This window comes from Zalophus californianus, chromosome 17 (genome assembly GCF_009762305.2).
Source record: "Zalophus californianus isolate mZalCal1 chromosome 17, mZalCal1.pri.v2, whole genome shotgun sequence".
Lineage (NCBI taxonomy): Eukaryota > Metazoa > Chordata > Mammalia > Carnivora > Otariidae > Zalophus > Zalophus californianus.
Window position 1 is genome coordinate 42,485,074 of NC_045611.1, and position 7,652 is coordinate 42,492,725.

At 40.9% G+C, this 7,652-nt stretch overlaps 1 pseudogene; it reads right to left on the reverse strand.

Annotated features, from left to right (window-relative positions):
- Positions 1-366: 366 nt before the first annotated feature.
- LOC113935431 lies at positions 367-3,888 on the reverse strand (annotated as a pseudogene).
- Positions 3,889-7,652: the final 3,764 nt, after the last annotated feature.

The window sequence follows — 7,652 nt, forward strand, 5'->3', positions numbered from 1 at the left end:
GCAAACCATAAGAGACTCTCAACTATAGACAATAAACTGAGATTTACCAGAGGGGAGGTGGGTGGGGGATGGGCCTAAATTGGCGATGGGTATTAAGGAGGGCACTTGTTATGATGAGCACTGGGTGTTATATGTAAGCTATGAATTACTAAATTCTACTCCTGAAACAATATTACACTATATGTTAGCTAACGAGAATTTAAATAAAAATTTGAAACAAAAAGAAAACCTATATTACATTTCTTTTTGGACTGATTAAAATCTACATGCCTATAAAGTCAGTGGTTGTGCCTAATGGGGCTCTTTATGGATCAAGTACATGCATAAAAAACAAGTTTGAAAACTTCAAAGAATTTTAAGACAGAATTAATTTTTCACAATTTTCCAAAGTCAGTCATGATGTTTCTTTAGCTTATGGTCTTCAGGATGTACCTGCTTCCACTCATTGACACAAAAAAACTCGGTAAGAGTCATATTTGCCAATCCTACAAAGCTCAAGTGGATACCTCCACTACTTTGTCAGATATTCATCTGAGAACTTGACAATGGTTTTTGCTTGAAGATTGTGGAGACCAAAGAGGTTTAGGAAGTTCTGACACATCTCTGCAGTCTGCGGTTCTTGCTACCTCAGCTGAAGGATACTTACTTCTCCAGAAACTCCCAAAGCACAGGCATTGACATTTTGCCTGAGGTCCGACTGAGAATTACAGTAGCAATAAGGAGCTTCCGTGGAGCGTGGAAAGGCGTCTCTTGGACAAAATTAAAAGGTGACCAAGAAGGTGTCCACTTCTTTAAAGGCTTTGCGTCATGGTGGGGGGGCTAAGAACTTCTCTGTTATATTTGCTGGAAAAACATAGGCTTGTTTTCCTTTTTTCTGTTTGTGCTGTGGAACGGTATCTTCTTGACATATTTTCAGAGAAATAGTCTTTCTCAGTTTTTGAGCAGTTGTTGTCCATTTCAGAGCCACATTTTCAAATGTCAGTATGCAAATGTTCCTTCCTTCCCCCAGTTTCTTACTTTTGTTTATAATTTCCCCAGCTTCTAAAAAGGTTTCCTCACACTTCTCGTTGTGCTTCTTCGCTTGAACATAATTTGTTTACGATGCCAGAAGTTATTTGCTCAAAACAAAAATTTGATCCTGAACTCAATAATTTTTTTTTTTACAAGTCTCTTTTCTTCATTGGTTACATCAAGGGGCTTGTTGCTTGCTCCAGCATCAGAAATGGAGATAAAACTTTTTTATCAAGCTGACTTTCTGCACAAGGTTCACTTTCAGCATCTGCTTATTAAACTCAGATTCTCTTCTCCTATTACTTTGAGCAATCTGGAAGACCCTTCTGGCACCCTGTTTTAGGTTGTCTTCATTGGATTCCTTTCAAAATGTCCCCTTTCCTTTAGACTTTCTAACCTTTCCGGAGTCAACATCATTAACACCTTCATCTTCTTTAAAGTTAGCTAATCCCCATGCTCTTTTGCCATGCCAAACTACCACTTGGGAGGGGAGAGGCATCCTTTTTCCACCAGCTTCGTGTCCTGAGGTTCCAGGTTTGAATTTTTACTTTGATTTTGCATTTGCGATGTCAGAGGTGCTATGCTGCAGTCTTTATATCTGGACCCTGATGCCCCTTTTAGAAGGTTTAGAAACAATAAAATCAAATTCTTCTGGTGTAAGACAAGTCTCTCCTTCCATTTTGTGAAGATAATTAGCAAGTGCACTTTTGGGATCTGAACTTTAGTCCTTGTGGACTAATCAAATATATATCCTATCTTCCTGCTGTTTTCCCCGATCCACCTTTGCTTCACAAACGCATGGGACAGACTCGTGACTTTCTGTCGTGATAGTACCACCAATCTGAGCAGAAGCATTGGATTCTTGCAGCAAGGGATTCCACTCGCTTGCTGCTTTTTATCCCCATTTGTTTCTCATCTCCTTCCACTCTTTCCAATCCCAGAGCAACATCTTCCTCACAGAGGTCACAAGGTTGGGTCTGGGGCTAAGCACCCACTGGAGGTGACCAAGGGGAGCAGCCCCACAGTCCCCCAGGCTCAGACCCACCATTCCAGCTGTGCCCTTCAAATGGGTTCCTGGGGCAGCAATGGGACCGAGAAGGTGCAATGCCTTAGGAACGGAGCAGAACGAGATGCGAAAACTTCCTCAGCTCAGGGCACTAGGCTGAAACCAAATGTCAAGGCAGTGCAAGTCTGTCAGACTTCACAGCTGCTTTCTGGCCACCCCCTTGGCCACAGTGGCCATCACATAGCTCCAGCCAATCAAATCCCACAGAAACTCTTTAATAAATCGGTGTTAGGATCACTGATCGCCTACACAGAAAATCATGAAAAGTTTATCCCTACCTCAGATCACAAAAAATTGATTTTGCAGGTGAATTGAAGTTCTGAATGTGAAAAGCAAGACTTTAAATTTTTTAGAAGGAAATAGAGGAAAATACTTTCATGACCTCAAGATAATTTTCTTTAACAAGAGGGGGAAAATCACAAACCATCAAGAAAAGACGGCTATGTGTGATTACATTCAGAATTTAAAAGTTCTATATAACAGAAGTACCATCCAACAAACTGAAAAGACAGACTCAGAATGAGGGCTTTCTGCAACACATACAACTAACAAAGAAATAATAACCTAGCTATATAAAGAATTCCTACAAATCAATAAGAAAAGAGGGGTACCTGGCTGGCTCAGTCAGTACAGCATGCAACTCCTGGTCTCAGGGCTGTGAATTTGAGCACCACATTGGGTGTAGAGACTACTTAAAAATAAAATGAAAAAAAAAAAGAAAAGAAAAGAAAAACAATTGCAATAGGCAAAGAACAACAGTGTTCACACTCAATAATTACCTAATAACATTGGAAACATGGAGGGATGACAACAGAGCAGGCTTATGACAGCACAAATAGGAAGGAAGGGTAAATTCTCATTCACCAAAGAAAAAGATAGTGCCTGAAACTGAAAAGTCAAGAGATAGCAATGCAAGTACGGTAGTTTGCAAATATCAGCTAAAAGAACTGAGAATGTTTGACTGTGGGGGGGTGGGGGAAGTATCCGAAATGAGATAAAGGGAGAGGTGGCAGATGATGCTGTTTTCTATAGTGAACCTCACAGAATTATTAACTTTGAATAAAAATTGTAAAGAATGAAACCGGGGAAAGAAAGGAACCCAGAAAAAAAAAAGATACCTCACGGGGCAGAAAAAAAAAAAAAAAAAACTTTTAAATTATAACTAATGTTTTCAGAGAGAAAAGATATTTCATCCATGAAACAAGAGGAGGAATTATAGAAAAAGGACACCCAAAAAAATATATAAGACGGGCACCTGAGTGGTGCAGTCGGTTAAGCATCTGACTTGGGTTTCAGCTCAGTTCGTGACCTCAGGGTCATGAGGTTGGGCACCATAGGGAGCGCCGCACTCAGCAGTGAGTCTGCTAGAGATTCTTCTCTCTCCTTCTGCCCCTCTCCCCTCACACTCACTCTCTCTCTCTCTCTCAAATAAATAAATCTTTTTTTAAAAAATAGGAAAAATCTCCAGGAAATCAACAATTCAAAGACTTCATAGAAAATAACTTAAAAAGTCAAGAAAACTTTCCAGAAGGGAGGAGAGAGAAAAGAGAAATAACGTGTCTCAAACTGATCTCTTGATCTTAATCTCAGAACTGCTTTTCCCATCATCTTCCCCATATCTGGCAAATGGCGGGTTCATTCTTTCAGGGGCTCAGGTCAGACATCTTGTAGTCAGGCTTGACTTTTTTATTTCTCCAACACCCTACCTCCAATCCTTCAGAAAAAAATCTGTTGGTGTCACCTCAAAATATATCAAGATTCTGACCACTTACCATCTCCGCTGGTCCATCCTGGTTATAAGGATTCATCATCGTTCATCGACAGATGAACGGATAAAGAAGGTGTGGTATATATATACACAATGGAATATTATGCAGCCATCAAAAGGAATGAGATCTTGCCATTTGCATGACGTGGCTGGAACTGGAGGGTGTTATGCTGAGTGAAAATAAGTCAATCATAGAAAGACATGTATCATATGACCTCACTGATATGAGGAATTCTTAATCTCAGGAAACAAACTGAGGGTTGCTGGAGTGGTGGGGGGTGGGAGGGATGGGGTGGCTGGGTGATAGACATTGGGGAGGGTATATGCTATGGTGAGCGCTGTGAATTGTGCAAGACTGTTGAATCACAGATCTGTACCTCTGAAACAAATAATGCAGTATATGTTAATGAAAAAAAAAAGAAGATAGCAGGAGGGGAAGAATGAAGGGAAGTCAGAGGGGGAGACGAACCATGAGAGACGATGGACTCTGAAAAACAAACTGAGGGTTCTAGAGGGGGAGGGGGGTGGGGGGATGGGTTAGTCTGGTGATGGGTATTAAAGAGGGCATGTTCTGCGTGGAGCACTGGGTGTTATGCACAAACAATGAGTCATGGAACACTACATCAAAAACGAATGATGTAATGTATGGTGATTAACATAACAATAAAAAATAAAAAAAAACAAGGATTCATCATCTTGGTTTACTACAACAGTGTCCAGACCAACCTCCTTGCTTTAGGCTGTGCCCTCCCACTGCCTATTTGCAATACAGCACTCAGAATTATTATTTTAAAATAGAAGTCGGGGGTGCCTGGCTGGCTCAGTCGGTTAAGCATCTGACTCTCAGGTCTCAATCTCAAGGTGGTGAGTTTGAGCCCAGCACTGGGATCCACACTGCGCATGGAGGCCTACTTAAAAAAAAATTTTTTTAATTAAAAAATAAAATAAAAGCTAAATCAGGTCACTCCTGTGTTCAAAACGAACGGGTGATTTCCTATCTCAGAGTCCAAAGTCTTTACAGTGGTCTACAAGACCCTACAGAATCTGGCTCCCTCCTATCTTTCTGATTCATCTGTTACTCTCTTTTTCTTACATCAGAACGGACACTGGGCTTCACGAATAAACAAGGTCGTACTGTGCACTGCCAAAGGGGCTGGAAGATCACTAACCAAATTGCTAAAGGGCTTGCTTCATCCCTGCTCATCCCTATGAGCACTGGCATTGCACGGTGTGCAAAGTTAAAAAAAAAAAAAAAAAAAACAATGTTTTTCCCCCCCTCAAGCATAATTTCTAGGCAATATCTTGTTGAACCCTAGGGTCCCACAAACCCCCAGTCAACCCCCTGGATTTAGTCCTCCTGTTTTGCCTTCTTTGGACTCATCAATGTCTTAATTATTTTTTCTCCCTGTATTATCTTTAAAAACGTTCTTAGAGTAATCTTTCCATGGGCATTAATGTATGGATGCTTACTTAAAAATAGTTGTTGCAGACTTCTTTAAATTAGTGCTTTTACTACTTTTGAAACAATACAAGAAACTTATCTCTGTTTTTAATACCCTCTTGCCTTTTTTTGCCTTTTCTTTTAAGATTTTTTATTTATTATTTGAGAGAAAGAGCACAAGCCAAAGGGGAGGAACAGAGGGAGAGAGAGAAGCAGACTCCCCACAGAGCACAGAGCCCACCTCAGGACTCCCTCCCAGGTCCTGGGATCATGACCCAAGCAGAAGGCAGGTGCTTAACCAACTGAGTCATCCAGGCACCCCCTACTCTTGCCTTTTTTTCTATACATTGTTGTCATATGTCCTACTTCTGTATATATTACAAAATTTATGAAACATTATCATTATTGTTTTCTAATTAAGAAATATTCCTTTCGGGGCGCCTGGGTGGCTAGTTGGTTTAAGCGACTGCCTTCGGCTCGGGTCATGATCCTGGAGTCCCGGGATCGAGTCCCCGCATCGGGCTCCCTGCTCAGCAGGGAGTCTGCTTCTCCCTCTGACCCTCTTCCCTCTCGTGCTCTCTATCTCTCATTCTCTCTCTCTCAAATAAATAAATAAAATCTTTTAAAAAAAAGAAATATTCCTTTCTATTTCTCACATATTTTTTTCTTTCTGGTACTCTTCATTCCTTCCTGCAGTGTGCGCTTCTCTTTGAGGCCGTTTTCCTTTAGCCTGAGGAAATCCCCCTTTATTTCACTTCTTTGAAGGATATTTTTACTGGATATATAATTATAGGTTGGGTTTTTTCCAGCACTTCAAAGATGTTATCCATTCTCCTTGTTCTTCCTTGGTTTCTGTTGAAAACCCAGCACTCCTCACAGGGACTTCTGCCTAATGGCTTCACTGGCCTGACCCGTGTCAAATGGTCACCCCCAGGCTTCAAGGCCGAGAATTCTAGTATTTCCTTATTTCCAGCCTCTATTGTAGAGCAAGGTCAGGGAGAAGGGAGTTGGGACTCGGCGTCATAGGAAGTAAATGAAAATATATGAGTGTTGCACTGGTGGCATCAGAAGAGACGTGTTCAAAAGACATTGTATGGGAATGGTCTATAAGATAAGGTAGCTGTTTGGATGTGGAGGGAAAACTAAGGGTAACCCTAAGGTGTGTAGACTGAGTAACTGAAAGAGTAATGATAAAATTCACAGAAATGTGAACATCCAGAATATCTTGTTTTTGGGGAAAAGAAGAGTTTGGTTAAAACCCGATGAGTTTGAGGGATTGACAGGCATAGACCTGCTACTGATTTTTCATGTAGATATTGTATCCAGTCATCTTACTAGCTCTGATGGTTGGATTTTTCAGTTAATGGTCATGGATTTTTTTAGGTCAAACAATCGTAGGATCTGCAAATGATGATAGTTTTTGTTTACATGTCCATATTTTGTACTAAAAAAAAATTTCAGGCATTGCCTCTCCACAGCATTGTGATAAGTCATTCTGATGCTTCATCTTTTTGTATGTTATTTTTTTTCCTTTCTATAACCTGTTATGATTTTCTCTTTATCCCTGGAAGTCTAAAATTTCATGACTTGGTGTGAGTCTTTTTTTTTTTTTTTTTTTAATCATCCATTGAGAGAAGTACTGAGATGGGTCATTTTAACTTAGAGATTTTGGTTTCCTGAATTAGCTAATTATATCCCCCCTCAGCTTTTTCTGAGTTCACTTTCTGGAACTCCCTCTCATTTGAATGTTAAGCCTCATGAACTGATTTTCACTCTGATTCTCTGTGTTCCCTCTCTCTCTCTGTCTGTCTCTCCTCCTCACCCCCACACCCCCACCCCCCGTCACCCCTGGTTAAGGGTTCCCTTGTTAATGGCAATGTAGGAAGATCTTGAACTCACCTCCTCCATGGATACACCAAATCTATACCTATTTATAGAGTAATTCCTCCTAAAAAAGAACCAAGGGGCTGGCTGAAAGTGACATCTAAATGGAGACTTCCAGGAGGCAGTTGAATAGGTTTAGGGGAGGAATCTGGGCTAAAGATACATATTTAGAGAACAAAGTGTGGATGTTATTTAAAGTCTGGAACAGAGAACAGATCATCTAGTAAAGATTTCTACCTGGCAGGGGTGCCTGGGTGGCTCTGCCTTCGGCTCGGGTTGTGATCCCTGGGATCGAGCCCCGCATTGGGCTCCCTGCTCAGTGGGGAGCCTGCTTCCCCTTCTCTTTCTGCCTGCCTCTCTGACTGCTTGTGATCTCTCTCTGTCAAATAAATAAATAAAATCTTTAAAAAAAAAAAGATTTCTACCTGGCATTTCTCTGCATATAAAAGGGTTACAGGGAGTGCCTGGGTAGCTCAGTTGGT